The sequence below is a fragment of the Ambystoma mexicanum genome, chromosome 2q, assembly GCF_040938575.1.
Source record: "Ambystoma mexicanum isolate Mex_15411 chromosome 2q, UKY_AmexF1_1, whole genome shotgun sequence".
Lineage (NCBI taxonomy): Eukaryota > Metazoa > Chordata > Amphibia > Caudata > Ambystomatidae > Ambystoma > Ambystoma mexicanum.
Window position 1 is genome coordinate 78562612 of NC_090924.1, and position 16612 is coordinate 78579223.

At 46.0% G+C, this 16612-nt stretch overlaps 1 long non-coding RNA gene across 2 annotated transcripts in view; it reads left to right on the plus strand.

Annotated features, from left to right (window-relative positions):
• LOC138569161 (uncharacterized) overlaps positions 1-16612 on the plus strand; it is a 371203-nt gene that overhangs the window by 146053 nt on the left and 208538 nt on the right. For both annotated transcript variants that reach the window (XR_011303159.1, XR_011303158.1), the window contains exon 2: positions 5521-5599. This is a non-coding gene — a long non-coding RNA (uncharacterized lncRNA). The remainder of the gene's footprint in view (positions 1-5520; positions 5600-16612) is intronic.

Genomic DNA, 16612 nt, shown 5'->3' on the forward strand with positions numbered 1-16612 from the left:
AGGGAAACCAGGAAGCGGGCAGCCCCAGGGAGACAAACCACGCGCCAAGTGAGCAATGGTGCTGTTAGACGCCATATATTTAATGAAAAATGTGCCATTTTGGAGGTGAGGGTCAGGAGACTCCTTACCTCGGTCAGGGGTCCACTGGAAATGGCGGGGAGCAGCTGGTGCCGAGTCTCGCTGCGGCCTCTGTTTTGCTTTTTGCTTTTTTTTTTTCCTCGGGTGGGCCAATCAGGACGTGGGAGGCGGGCAGAAGGGTAACCACGAAGCGGGTGGCCCCAGGGAGACAAACCACACGCCCAGTGCATAATGGTGCTGTTAAGCACCATATATTTAATGAAAAATGTGCCAATTTGGAGGTGAGGGTCAGGAGACTCCTTACCTCGGTCAGGGGTCCGCTGGAAATGGCGGGGAGCAGCTGGTGCTGAGCCTCGCTGCGGCCTCTGTTTTGCGTTTTGCTTTTTTTTTTTCTCGGGTGGCCCAATCGGGACGTGGGAGGCGGGCAAAAGGGAAACCAGGAAGCAGGCGGCCCCAGGGAGACAAACCACGCGCCGAGTGCGCAATGGTGCTGTTAGGCGCCATATATTTAATGAAAAATTAGCCATTTTGGAGGTGAGGGTCAGGAGACTCCTTACCTCGGTCAGGGGTCCACTGGAAATGGCGGGGAGCAGCTGGTGCCGAGCCTCGCTGGGCCTCTGTTTTGCTTTTTGCTTTTTTTTTTTTTTTTTCTCGGGTTGCCCAATCGGGACATGGGAGGCGGGCAGAAGGGAAACCAGGAAGCGGACGGCCCGAGGGAGACAAACCACGCACCGAGTGCGTAATGGTGCTGTTAAGCACCATATATTTAATGAAATATTTGCCAATTTGGAGGTGAGGGTCAGGAGACTCCTTACCTCGGTCAGGGGTCCGCTGGAAATGGCGGGGAGCAGCTGGTGCTGAGCCTCGCTGCGGCCTCTGTTTTGCGTTTTGCTTTTTCTTTTTCCTCAGGTGGCCCAATCGGGACGTGGGAGGCGGGCAGAAGGGAAACCAGGAAGTGGGCGGCCCCAGGGAGACAAACCACGCACCGAGTGCGCGATGGTGCTGTTAAGCGCCATATATTTAATGAAAAATGTGCATTTTGGAGGTGAGGTTCAGGAGACTCCTTACCTCGGTCAGGGGTCCACTGGAAATGGCGGGGAGCAGCTGGTGCCGAGCCTCGCTGCGGCCTCTGTTTTGCTTTTTGCTTTTTTTTTTCCTCGGGTGGCCCAATCGGGACGTGGGAGGCGGGCAGAAGGGAAACCAGGAAGCGGGCGGCCCCAGGGAGACAAACCACGCGCCGAGTGCGTAACGGTGCTGTTAAGAACCATATATTTCCTGAAAAATTTGCCAATTTGGAGGTGAGGGTCAGGAGACTCCTTACCTCGGTCAGGGGTCCGCTGGAAATGGCGGGGAGCAGCTGGTGCTGAGCCTCGCTGCGGCCTCTGTTTTACGTTTTGCTTTTTTTTATTTCTCGGGTGGCCCAATCGGGACGTGGGAGGCGGGCAGAAGGGAAACCAAGAAGCGGGCGGCCCCAGGGAGACAAACCATGCGCCGAGTGCGCAATGGTGCTGTTAAGCGCCATATATTTAATGAAAAATTTGCCTTTTTGGAGGTGAGGGTCAGGAGACTCCTTACCTCGGTCAGGGGTCCGCTGGAAATGGCAGGGAGCAGCTGGTGCCGAGCCTCGCTGCGGCCTCTGTTTTGCTTTTTGCTTTTTTTTTTCCTCGGGTGGCCCAATCGGGATGTGGGAGGTGGGCAGAAGGGAAACCAGGAAGCGGGCGGCCCCAGGGAGACAAACCACGCACCGAGTGTTCATTGGTGCTGTTAAGCGCCATATATTTAATTAAAAAATTGCATTTTGGAGGTGAGGGTCAGGAGACTCCTTACCTCGGTCAGGGGTCCGCTGGAAATGGCGGGGAGCAGCTAGTGCCGAGCCTCGCTGCGGCCTCTGTTTTGCTTTTGTCTGAAACAATAGTGTAAGGGTGGTCACCTCTGGCAGGAAGAGCCAGCATGAACAGTCAGTCGCCCCCCCACTAACCCTACTAAAAAGTCTAAAATACTCTGCATACCCACCACCCAACAGTGAAGAACAAGACACATACTGTGACGAATCAACTTCCGGGGCACCAGTGGTCCAGGGGTGAATATCGGTTTCTGAACCATCAATCAGCCCCACACCCCTAGTACACCAGAAGGGATCCGAACTGATTGAATAACAAGCAAATTATAAACCTCATTGTCCAATTTTGGTAACGTGGACGGAAGAGCAGGCTTATCTCCGAAAGGTAGCGGATCGTTGTTTAGATACAACACAGGAAAAATACAATAATTATTCAATGATAAAAGGGACTGTCCAGTCAAGGTTGTATCAACAATATCTACTTTATTTATATCACAACAGGCAGTTCTAGCAACACTACGAAATACAACCCACCCAGTAAAGGAATGCAGAGGACAGTTTCAAAGAAGGAAAAGGGATGCACTCTGGATACTGACAGGAGGGAAATCGGTATGGTTAACAACCACAACAGTTTAAGTTTACTTATCTTCAGCGCAATGGGTCTTAAATGTATCTAGGGGTCTTCGGAGAAGGACCAAGGGGACAGCACCACAATGTACCCTGTGCTGTAGATGTTTTTGGTGCTCAACAGTTTTGAGTCGGCTTCAGGGCGCTTTGCAGCCTTCCGTCACAGAGTTCTTGACAGGAGTCAGCTGAGGGTATCAGGCGGCAAGACGGTACAGCGAACTAAGCTGGATGAACAGTTGCAGGTTGGCCTACATGGCGGCTCTGGGTCAGGAACCATTGTCTCAGTGCTGGTCGGTGGTTCTGAAGCACTGGTTGAGATGTCTCGGATGCCTCGGAAGTGACTGCAGCTTGACAACGGTCAGCGTTGCAGTCAGTTACAGTTTGAGAAACTCTTTAAGGCAGACGTTGGTAGATGCTTGTCGGCACTTCTCCAAGCTTCTTCAATGGGCTTGTGTCGTCCTTTAAGGTCAGACAGCCCAAATCAGAGGACTGTGTTGCAGGCAGCTGCCTTGTCCTTTGTTGTAGGTTCAGAGACCTTCTGGCGCATCCCACCTAGGAAGCCTGCTGCAGAGCCCTGCAGGGCACGCTGTGTGCTGGCTGGGTACTGGTTATGGGGCGGCCGGAGGGTGCTCTGAGGTCTCCCTCTGTTCCCTGGGATATGTTTAATGGAGGGATATTGCTTCCCTCTTTTGAAATCCCGGCCTTCCTTCAGTGGGGGAAGATGTAAGGCAGACTGTACCTTAAGCCAGGGTCGAAGATTGAGTTCTTTTCTATCACTTTAAGTGAAGTCTTCAGATGATCAGCCAAAAGTGGGGCTCAGCCCTCTTTTAAAGTCAAGTGGGCCATAGTGGTTGATGTACGCTAAGCCCACCTTAATGAACCTATCCTGGGGTCCCCATCAAAATCTCCTGTATGCATGAGGTCCTAACCAGAGTGCTTTGCAACAGGAAATGTAGAGTAGTGAAACCATGTGATACTTAGTCCCACCCATCTTCCTGTCTGTTGTTGATCAAAGAGTCTCTCTGGTTAATGGATCTCTCTGTGGTTCCTGTTTAAAGCAATAGGTCTCCCTTGAAACTGTGGTGTGACCAGACTCTCTGGCTCCTGCAACCACATTCTTGTACCTGATGAATGGGGTCCCCATACTGGGGACGCTTACTGTTAACATGTAGTCCCAGACATGACAGCTCACTGTCAATGAGACTGAGGGTAGGAGCTGGCTTCAGGCTGACACAGTTACATATGAAAGTTTGTTGGGGTTTCCCGTCTCCTTTGCTAACCTCTGTGGCCAGGCTCATGTGGGCCTGCTTGAAGTACACTCTATTAGTATAATACTTGCTGCCACCAGCTGCATGGCCCAACAAAAGAGCAGGGTGGATCCCTGGAACCTTTGTTAGTTGATCAGGCTGGCCATGGCAGGGAGAAGCTTGGTCTTCCTACTTCCTGGATAGGACATGGTGTACTCCTGGCTGTCACATTGCAACTAAATATGACAGGGCAGACTGTGTCTGTAGGCTGTGTCCACACAGAGTACACAGGTCTGTACATTTGTCGTGGTGTTAGCATAGGAAAATGTGTGTGGATTAGCCCCACATATTCCAATGAGGTGGGACTACCATCATTCCATTCAATTAAACATTAAAAAAAGCCCAGACGAGCACACACCCACCATTCGGATGGTCGAATTCCACACACATACCTTTGCCACAAAAACAATGCATACTACAAACACTCTACTGACTCTCCACAACACCCAAGACTCACATAAAACTCCAACATACAACCACACACCAAACACCACACCACGTTGATCTACTAAAAACATCCAGTGACCGTTTTTTCCAAACTGAAGCCACCAACAGCACATCAAAGCTCTCTTGTGCTTATCCGCCCCAATCCCACTAACTAACCCATCCCAACCCCCTTTCCTTTTCAGATCCGCCTGGGCACCTGGAGACCATGAAAATGGCGGCAGTGAGTGGTACAAATCATAACAGCATAACATAAACAGACATAACATAACATGCACACCATCCAGATGTTATGAACTACAACTCCCATGATCCCTCAGCACTGACTGTGCTTACTGGGCTGATGGGTGTTGTAGGTTAAAACCTATTGAAGGGAAAAGGTGGACTCCCCCTGCGGCAGAAACATGCTTCATCGTCATGGCATAAATCACAGACTCTTGGCATCTGCTCATGAGTCATGAGTGCAGTGTGGGACACCACTTTGGGGTACAGCTCCAAACTATAAGTCCAATCTGCCAGAGTTGCTTCTCATTTAGCAACTATGTACAGGTTTCTGTATATAGCTACAGGCATATGCCTAGGCCACTGCCGAAAAAAGGGTATACCCTCCTCTTGCTGCCATATCTGCAGTATATTTCAATTCAGAAATAGAATTTTTTCCTTATCCTACTCATTTCGGTATATAGTAATCAGGAGTCTGCAACCATTGGCTCCAACCAGAAAAGTGATGGGTGGAAGGTTTTGAATTAATCTGAACCACTGGCAGTGCTCTGGGAAACCTTCAACACTACTGTTTTTTTAGCCATCTTCTCCATTGAAAAATGGGTCCAGCCATATGCAAATCAGTCAGTTACTGCCACCAATAGTAGCAGCCCAGCCAGTACTGCTAGGACAGGTCCCATCTGCACAGAAACACAAGCAACCCCAGACATGTTTCGGCCTTGTTGGGCCTCCTCAGTCAGGTGCAGCTTGGTTCACTATGACACAGCGAGCAAGGTACCCACGTCTGGGCATACCCTCTCTCAAATATGGAGACAAACTACAACCAAACAAGTGATGGGTGGAAGGTTTTGAATTACTCTTTTTCCCTTATTAACCAGAAATGGTAAGAACTGCCCTCTGCAAGTTTCACAAAGAAGAACACTGAGACTGTGAGTAGGTGTTAACTTTGTTATCGAAACAACTTTTACTAAAAATTAACTTTATATTTTTTCTTCCTCTTAGAAAAAAGGATACAGGTCTTGACTCCTGGACACTCTTGATATGAGGAAGACCTCAAGGAAGACAAACATCTTGCTTTCAGGTAAGTCTCTGAACCGTAAACCTTTCCACTTTCTTTTAGAAGTACTAATTAGAAACTATTCTTTATATCTATTCAGACCACTTTTAAAACAACTGTTCATTAGGTTTGTTCTCTTCTTTTCGCTGTGATTCAACAATTACACAGACTCAAGTCTCTGCCTTTCTATATTTGTAACTTGTTCTCTGTTCTCTGTCATGTCCTTCTCTCTCATCTGTTGATTGTATTCTTTCTTCACTTGCTTTTATCTTCCTACTTCTATATGTATGTCTGACTCCTTATGACTTTCTTAATTGTAGCTTAATTCCTGCCTTCACAGTTTACAGTGTTTATTTTCTTCCTTTCACTTTCAAAGCGTCTTACTATCACTTCCTCTTCAAAAGTCTCTTTCCCTTCAACACTTGCATAAAAAAAATGTGACGCTGTGTTTGTCTCTTCTTACGCTTCTCCTCAGACTCTCTCACTCCCACGCACCTTCACCTACTTTCACAATGTTGTTCCTCGTATCCTCCCTCCTGCCTTAGGCCGACTAACTGCTCTCTCCGAGGCTGCGACTCGTCTCGACTCTCCTCCCTCAGATCTGTATTTCGTAGCGGTCAGGATTAAGCTCTGCCCCTCCTTGGACAGCTTCGCGGTCAGGAGACTCGAGCTACGCACTGCACCTCTTACCTTTTAACAGTTTGAAACGCCGGTCGGGCGTTTTGGAAAGCTCACTGGCGTGCTCTTTCGTTCCTCCGTCTCCAGCCAGCCTTATGAGCCAGGCAGACCCAGTGTTCTGAACTTCATGTAAACAAGTAGCGATTTAGACGATCGCTATAGCGGACAGGATATAATTGGATTTTCAGCGCAACGGCGCAACAGGATTCGTTTTCAAAACATTAATTTCTTCCTCCTCTCAGCTGTTCAGTACGCCCATTTGTAACTGTCATTCTTCAACTCCTCCGGCTCAGTATCCTAGCAACTGCAATACATAAACAAAACAATGATTTGTTGAGAGAAACTCACAGCTGAAAACAGAAGCGAGACTCTGATTGGCTATCTGCTTTGTCAATTAGACTTTCTCCTCTGACAGCCTGGTTAACCCTTTATATGGTAATTTTGCCTTGTATTGTCGGAGCCTAAGCTAGCTGGAATCCTCCTTGGGTGTATTACCTTAGGTTTATCACAAACCAGTATACTGATCAACTTGATAAAAGATAAAGAAATATTAAGTTCACATGTCCGCCATCTTGGCGAAGGTAAATACGTCAAATAGCAAACTGCAAGTGCGACATCGGTTCCCTTAGGAATGCATTTGAGCTCACTGTGTAGCAATATATGGTTCTGGTTTCGTTTGAATTACTCTGAACCTTTGGCAGTGCTCAGGGCAACCTTCCACACCACCAAGTTTTTGGCCCATCTACGCCCTAACTGCTAGGCCATGTCCCCCCCGCACAGAAACAAAAAGCAACGCCATACATGTTTCGGCTTTGTTGGGCTTCCTCAGTGAGGTACAGCTTGGTTCCCTATTGTGCAGTGAGCAAGGGACCCACATCTGGGCATACCCTCTCTCGCATACAAACTACAACCAAAAAGGTGATGGGTGGAACATTTTGAATTGGCTCTACTTAGGTTTTGGGCCACAACTCCCATCAGGCATGGCCGGTGTCCGGAGAATGATTTACTTTTTGCATCTTTCCCTACATAGATTTCTATGGGACACACTTTCTTTTTGCTTTATTTTGAACCCTGTCCTGACTTTGGAGGTCAGTAAAAACCTTTGCTTTACTCCCCTTGCCTGTTTTGCTCATTCTTATGGGGAAACTAGCTAGTCCCTAAGACTGTCAGTACTGAGAGACTATGGCCATCATTACAGTTTTGCCAGTATCCCACCATAATTACCGGTGGGATACCGGCAAAACTGCTGTACTGTTTCCGCCTCCCGATATCCCAGTATTACAGGGGACTACATCCAGTAGGATTCCATGGGATGGGATTGCTGGAATTACTGACCCCGGTAGTACCAGTGCCGGTGATTCTGGCATTTAACCTCTGGTTGGGACCTAATTTACCAGCAGGTCAGGCCTGCCCCCACTGGCAAACTTGTGTTTGCCGGGTCCAGAAAAAATGCTGGTGCAGGTATTACCAGCAATTTACCGTCATGTTTTTTCAGATCGGGGACCCTGTAATGAAGCCCTATTTCTCTCTTTTGTATTATTATATTGTTACACTTGCACACATCCCCTTAAAGTGAAGTGCAGTTAGGATACTTGGTATCCTTGTGGCTTTCCTTATAATGGATTTTTGGTTGCTTTTACAGTGTGCCTAAAACAAGCTGGTGGCAGCTGTGATATTTGTATCGTTTTTGTGTTATTGTACCTGTGCATTTTTGTATTTACAGCAAATGGCTACTGAAAGTGGCTAGCACCCTAAAATGGTCGTGCCACAATGTTTTTTGCTTGTTCTTTGGACATATTGATTGCACATGATTGGATAGCCACCAGCTGTGTGAATGGTGCAGATCCTCACTGTTGGTGGGCTTGGGCTTTTGTCCCAGCCACGGTCTTGGATAAAAAGAGGACTTCTGCAACTATTCGGCAGATCATCGCTGAAACCAAGACTTCTATGAAGAATAGCAGCTCACTGATGACCGGAACACACCCCCTGTAGCTGACCAGCATCAACTCCATTGTTGCACCAGTGAAGCCCTGTTCCCCTCTCATGATCTCAAGAAAGCCTTTGTTGGTGCTTCAACCCGTGGACCGGTGGGAACAACCAGTGTTGACCCCTGCTCGAGGATCCATGCCAGCTTAACCTTTGAAAGTGGCCCTGGATCACCAGGTTGACTGACCAGCTCCCTCTTGGGCTTCCTTGCTGCAGCTGCCGTCATTCTGATCAGAGCCTTGGAACTTTGCAGATTGTCCTCTTGTGGTACAAATCGCCTGTACCTGCATTTTCAGCCCTCTCACACCAAGGGAAGCTTTACTGGGCTTCCGCCTGTGTTTGCCGCTGTAAGATCACCTGTCGCTGCCTGGCCATGATGACACCCATTGCAGCACTCCTTCTTCAATCTCGTGAGGTGTCCTGAGGTGGTATGCCCCACAGAAGTCTTCATTGTCCCTCGTTTGGGTCTTCCATTGGACATTACCGAATCATGCACACCGCAACTCCCTTGACCAGACTGTTAAAATGGATTTCTTAACTCTGGCCTGGTGGACAGAAGTTTAGGAGGCCACACTCGGTTTAGTGAAAAAGGGGAACCTCCTGGACAAGCCAGACCAATCTAGGTAGCTTGGCAGGTGGTCAAGATTAAGTCTCAGGAGGGGTGAGAGGGATTGGAGGCCCACAATGACCACACACAGCAAAGAACCACAAGTTACTCTTAGACAAGTATATATCAAAAATATCTATACATTTATTGTCAGCCGGACCAATAGACACAAGTAACTTTAGTAGTGCGAAAACAGTTATCACACAAAATCCTTATACTATACAATATATATACATTACGTTTCCTAATGCACCCCAGTATTAAAATCTAGCCACAACCTGTAAAGAGAGGGTTGAGTTAACACAGTTATAGAATTAGGCAATTCTTCAGAGTTCGCTCCCTAACTTTCAAGTTCAACCCTAAGAAGAGTGGAGCCTTGTGCTCAACAGTACAGTTATGCATAAGAAAGCAAGATCGCGCAGCTGAAGCAAAAAGCGGGTCTTCTTGGGAGGCCTGAAGAAAGTTAGGAAGGGGCTTGAGGCAATGAAGAATTGGTTCCTACTATTCGGGTAGGCCCTGCCCTCGGCAGCAAAGCAGTTTTCAAATGGTGAGAATAGCCAGGGAGCGCAGGCTAACCCAGCCAAGTTTCAATACCTTTTATGGGATACTCATGAGTAAAAGGGATTGGGTGTGCGAGGGGGCCACCGGTAAGTGATGCAAGTACTCTCGGACCCATGGCACAGCACAGTCCAGACCAGACCAAATTTTGCCGGTTTAGTCGAGGTCGCTAGTAGGTTTGAACTCTGTAGTTTTGCGGTGTTCGCCTCTCAGTTGCTGCGGGGGAGAATGTTTGTCTGTGATGGTAGAGTTGCCTTTTCTCAGCTTCCGAAGAAGGTATGAAGAAATTTCCGGTGCAGCAGGCTTCAGGGGACAGGAAAGCAGAACAACAAAGCCTCTACAGCAACCGTCACCAACAGGTAGTGGTGCAGGAATCACAGACATGGGCAGCCTTACGCACTCTCCTAATTCAGGACCCAGGGGAGCTAGGCCTGCGAAAATTGGTGGAAGAATGCATGGGGCCACAAGCAAGCAATCTCCTAAGTCTTGGGGTTGCACTCAAGACGGCAGTGGTTCAAAGGGATACCCCTAAGGTTGAGCTGGACAGTTCACTGGATGGCCCAGGAACACTTTCATAAGGGGCTTGTTTGGTGGGTAAGCAGGGGACACCGAGAGTAGTTGTTCCCACTACTGAAAAGGGGAAAAGAAGAAAGCAGGGGTCCAATGGGACAGCAGAGGGTGGGAGGATTGTCTTGGGAGGATAGCTCCGCCACAAAGGTCTCGCCTCGAAGCAAGACGACACGGAGCAACACAGGGTTGATCCCCGGGTCCGCACTTAGAAACCTCTGGGTATTAAGCGAACTGAATAACCACAGCCCTTTAAGATGAGTAGCAATTACCCTAGAGATGGATGGGGATGCAGAAGTTACTCAACAACAATAATAAAAAAATGACTCAGTTGGTAAAAAGGATAACTGTTTTATTTTCAATTGTCTAAAACAGGGAGCGTAACGAACATCAACGAATTTGCTTGATCCTCTTACTCAAAGCAGTTCATAAAAAAATTCCATTCTTATAGTAAGAAATCATCATAGGTGACGTTTAACCTGCGTCTTACTAACGTCATCCTACGTGGCAAACTACAAAACATTTTAACAACTATGATAGGCTCTGAGTGGACATCTAAGTAAACTATCCATACTGGTATGGGATAATAAGTGAAAGTGATAGGTTTCTTAACATCAGGTGGGGAAACTAAGCCCTGCCTTCAAAATGGGCACTATGAACATCACTAAATACACAACGTCCCATTGGCTACACAAACTATAGGACTCTTAATTACGTGGTCCCCTACAATTGATTGGCACTTTAACCTTCATCAGTACTTTTCCACCTACATCTAGCGGCACGCAGATTGGACCTCCAGGTGCTGGTGAGCTTGTCTTAGTCCCAGCTTCTCACCAATTAACATATCAATCTATCATCACCTCAATTGTCAGTGTAGTCAATTAGGCTTTGAAGCTCAAACTTGAGTTTGTTCTGTACTGTAGAGAATCATGGGAGTGAAGGCACGCTTTTCCCTCATGCGTAGGTGTGAGCATCTTGCTCATCCAACTACATCCTTCCACATGACTGAAGACCATGATTTTGAGCTTTTACTGTCTTTAAAATACTACTTTTAATAGACCTCTGACGTCTTCTGTGTTTTGTTCATGTCTTCTGAACAGGAGCTGTTCTTTCACCCGATTCTGTATCCAATGTTAGCTCACTCCAACCTGGTAAGACTTTTGCTTCTTGGCTTGACTTCATGGCTCATTCAGCCTCGTCTTTTCGAGATTCACTTTTAATTCATGTGTTTTCTTACTGCGCCACACTGAGAATGAGGCCTTCCATTTTTAGTTTAATTCAGCTATAACACACAGTGGAAACATCCATCCTTTTTTCTTAAATGTATATATGTACATATTGGCACATGCCGCAATCTATTCACTATAAAGCTAGCCTCAAGAATACTTTTTCTGCTTGTGTTTCTTTTGCATCTGTACACGTGTAAACTGACTTGATTTCTTCATCCATTTTATGGCATAAACTTCTTCACCTTGATCCCAAGATGTCACTTATCCTTGAAACTTTCTTGATGCCTTATAGAATATCTGTATTCCCTAGTCTCTGCATCTCTTCTAGGTCTGTATGATGTCACCATTCAACGAGGCCATTCATTTGTTCTGCTTCTTCCGGGATTTCATTCAAATGGTCATCATATTTTTTTGTATGCAGGTATGGTTTTCTCAACCTTGCCTCCAGGATTCTCCTAGGTATCGGTATCTTCACTGGTACCGCACGGTTTTCAAATCCGGGTCCCCAACATATAGGTAATAAAGGTGAGGTTGTTGAGTTGGGGGTACTTGGCTTCTCCTCTACACTCCCCCCTCTGGGCGATTCATTGACCACTCTCTCATCATCCTTCACATCCAGACATCCTGGCCTGAAGAAGAGCTTCTTTGGGATCCATATTTGTATGACTCCCTTCAGGCATCCTGCTGATTTAACATACTCATCCTTGTTCCATGTCATGAGGCTGCACTCCCCATTTGGACTGCAGTAGATCCATCTTCCCACATACTTCTTATGATTCTTTGGATACAGGAACTTTGTTCCTTGAGGTGCATGGGTACTGGACTTCACAAAGTCTCTGATCTCTTCATCTGTCAATTCTTTGGCTTTCCATCCCGGTTTGACATCAATCATGATTTTCATCCCTATGGCTTTCTTGGCTGTTTTCTTGCATTGGGAGATTATTATCTTGATCACACAAAATCCAAGCAATATCATTAGTATCAGGGCTCCAAGGAACTTGAAAATGTCTGACATCCATTGTGGAACCCAAGAGAAGAGTGATCCAAACCAACTGTCATCAATGATATCTTCTACTTCATCAATCATCTGGCCATGGAGTTTTGTCAGCATAACTATGGCCTCTGTCAAGTTTCTATTCTCGTCATTATGAGAGGGTATGAATGTGCAACATGATTCTCTGATTTTTGCACAAACACCTCCATCCATAGCTGTGATCATGGACAGGACATATCTATTCTGAAGAGTCATCAATCGTATAGCTCTCAATTCTTCTCTGGTTGCATTGAATCCCTTTATGGTAGTCTTAATTGCCTGTAGCAATTCCCATCTGGTAATCTGCAGCTATTTGGTATTTGCTCCAACCTGGACACTGGGCATGAAGATCAACAAAACACTGATGCAGTCTGGCTAAATAGTCTGTGCTAATAGGGAATAGCATCAAAAGCTCCTATAGATTTTGCTGGGAAATAATTATCTCTTTTCATTCTTCTCATCAGCTCCACTCCACAGATCTCTTCTTTCTCAGGTGAGCATCTGCTTTTGGAAAACTGTCAAATGTGTAAGTCACTTTTCGGAATCACCAATGCTGGAACATGAACATTCACTAATGAGCATCGTCCTCCTCAATCCTTGGTTAGCTTCATGTATGCCCTGGATCCACAAGCCCAATAGTGATCAATGATTACTGCTGTTCCATCTATCATTCCTGATACATCAAAGATTTGACCACAGTTCTGATTCACCCCAACCTTTCTTGTGCCATTATTCCTGAAGCATAGTTTCACACTCTCCAAGGGCACTATCTGCAAGGGTCCTCCCCTGTCTTTGACCCAAGTCAGTAGCTTAAAACGTTTTGGCCATAATGGCTTGCAGCCATTCTGTACAATGTCAATGGCAGGTTTATAACAACCAATGACAACCCAGGCTCTGCAGATCACTACTCCTTCTTCCCATCCATCTGGTGATAACACTGATCCCCAGATCTGCATTTCACCTCTGTTCTTCCATCTACGAATTTCTTCTGCAGATTTTTCTGAACTCGCCAGTTTCCTGTTTACTTCGCATCTGATTCTAGCTCCTTTCACTCCAGGCTTCTCGTATCTGATCACATGATTCTTAGTATGGGCTATGTTTCTTGTCTTTGTATCTTGGATATAGTAATCTTCATCTGGATCTGTCCATTCAGTTGCCCATTTGAGATAGGCATCTCGACCCATGAACTGGCCTCTGGTTCTGCAAAGTGCATTGTGCAAAAAACAATGTGCTGTCTGGACATCTATTTCAATAGCTATGAAGATTTTAGACTTCCCCATACTATAAGGCAGGAGTGCACATACAAAGCATTCCTCCTTTGAGGTTCTTCTTCCTACTTCCCTCATATGTTGATACCATATGTTGTTACCCAAATGTGCTGTACTTTCCAGATAGTCATTTAGTTCAAAGTCATCAACCCCGCTATCTCTTTTAGACCTTGTTCTTTTCTTGTGATCTGCTATGATTAATTCTAGGTGTGTTTGCATGCATTAACTGAGTAGGTTCATCTTTCAACATCCATTTCCTTTGTCTACCTGATAAAGCCTGTCTCTGGTGTCCAAAAATAATCTCTAAGACACTTTTCGCATTTATCTGACCATGCGTAACATTTAACTCAGGCTTAAGTGATTTCTCATCATTCTTTGGAACAGGGATGACTACATAGGGTCTGGCTTGCCTAGTAGTTCCTACGTTTGTACCCTCCTTCTGTTTAGGAAGATTCTCATGAAGTTTTGCTCCTTGCAAATCTATGTAATAGGACGTACGCACAGTAAGTAAAAGCAATAGTATTATGAACAGAATGCAAGCATAAATAACACAGAGGTATGTCAGTGTACAACATCGATTATTTTGCATCTGGCATGATTATATTGCTACTAATACTTCCCAATTTATTGCCTAAGGAAGGAAAAATAAACTTTAATGTAACACAATGATGTACTGCTTCAGAAACTGCTGATCTCACTTGACACCCTTACTTGTCAACTGACTGCTTACTGAATGTTAAACACATATTCCCAGTGAACTCCTCGAATCGGCCTTTTGCTAGACGACATGATGATTTTCTTTCAGCATGAAACAATGGTTCTTTTTTAGCCAGCAATTCCTCGATCTGTCCCTCGAAGAAAAAAATCTCATTCAGATCTCAGAGTTCTCGCAGAATAGGCATTTACTTGACATATGATGTCTCTCAGAATCTCATTTAATGCTGCATTATTTCTCGGATCCCTTAGGAATGTACGCACATCAGTGTGTCTTCCAACAAGCTGTGGACACTCTTCAACCAGGTAATAGAACACCAAACTGACCAGTCTCTGTGCATTGTCAGCTGATAGGGGGGGCATTTGTACTTTTCCCACTAAATTCAGGAAGCTGTAGAATTTGCTCAATAATTGCAGCGAGCAATCTCCTCACGATCGGACCAATCTTATGATCTTGCAGGAAAATGTGAATGCTAGTAGTTCTCCCCACAATTGCAGGATATGTACACAGTACAAATAGAAAAACTTCAAATACGATCCATTAAATGTTGTCATTGGGCACCACCATGAGCAAATCCATACAGGAACTCAGTGAAGAATGAATCAGGGTATTGTGCACTCTTCCAATTGTCGAAAACAAAATCAAGATTTGGCATATTTTCTTTTTATCAAGGCTTAAGCATGTCTCAGTCCAATGTTACAAACTCATGTGGCTTTTAGACCAGATATCCTCCCTTAACTCTCCTCTAACTGACTGAAAAGAGTGTTCAAATCAAGCCACAGTCCAATGAACTCTTGTCTTTACACAGCCTCTGCGTACTGCTTCCTCGTCATAGACCTTGGGCCTCATTACGGCCCAGGCGCTAATGGGTTAACGGCGCCGTAAAAGGCTGCGGCGCCGTTAACCTATTAGCGCCTAATTACGAGGTCCCTTTGCGGGACCCGACCTTAACGGCTGGTTTTACCAGCCGTTAAAGTAGGGACCCGCAAAGGGACCTTGGTGCTAAGTACGGTGCCGCAATTTGCGGCACCGTACTTGGCGCCTTCCCCATTCCCATTGAGCCCTATGGGGCAAAATTGGGAATGGGGAAGGGCCATGGAGGAAGGGGGAATTACCGCCCTGCCAACCTTGTAATGGGGTGGTAAATCCCCCTTTCTCCATGGCGGAGTCAGTAACTTACCGGCATGGACCATGGTGCTAATAGCACCATGGTCCTCCGCCTGGGTCGTAATGAGGCCCCTTGTCTGCATTTGCTGAGGTTCTTCCCTGATGATTGCTTCCGAAAGATGCGGGGGTAATGGGGTCTATCCAGCATAAATCTTTATGTCACCTAGAAAAGTCCAAGCGAGTCTGCCCTGCACTCTGACTGCAGATGGCGTAATATCTTCTACGATAAAAGGACTGTTGAAGCGGGGCTCGTCCCACGTTTTCCTCATATGATTGTGAATTAGGATAGCATCTCTCGTAAACACTTTAGGAACACAGAGTTCTTTAATTCTATTTATTGAAGCATCTCCTTCTGTGTTCTGTGCTGCCCCACAACCTCTTCACCGTAGCTGTCCTAAAATGACAGAGATACTTGAGGTCATAGACGTAAGATAAACATGAAACTCTGTTCCCAGCAATTCTGAAGTTGGCAAGGCATCACTTCTAACTCTAAATGGAGGCGTGAGGGGTGTCCTCATTCATCTCCCTGTCACTATCTCATGGAAGGTGAGATGGTGGTCCAAACCTGGTTGGTTCCTCAATGCATATAATGCCAGTGGTAGGCAATGCAACCACCCTTTCTTCAAAGTAAGCTTTAACTCGGCTATTCTTTCTTTAAGCAAGCTGTTGAGCCTCTCACAGATCCAATTTCCTTGCGGATGATAAGCCGAAGAAAACTTGTGCTTTATATCAAGTAACAAGCCAATCTGCTCAAAAGATTGATTCGTCTGATCTTAATACTTCAAACATTCCCCATCTAGGAACTACTTCTTGCACTAAGAATTTTGCTGCACAGGTAGATTCTGGATGTGTACATGGACCAGCTTCAATGCATCGTGAAAAGGTACAGACTACTACAATCATGTATCTATATCCATTACATACTTGCAGCATATCTCCATAGTCGACATAGTCGATATGCAAATGCTGAAAGGGGCCATTAGGTCTCGGGATAACTCCTCTAACTGTGCACAGTGTATGCCCAGCGGTGAATTTTTCACACACGATGCAATTGACTACATAGAATGCAACGTGCTCTAACATATTTGGTACAAACCAATCCTCTGCAATAGTTTCAGCACGGTTTTCCCTAGTTGTGTGTGCAGGGTAGTGTAGCTGTTCCAAGCCACCCTTAACAAGGCTACAGGCATTACCATTTTACCAGTGCTGTCTTGTCGCCACAATTCTTC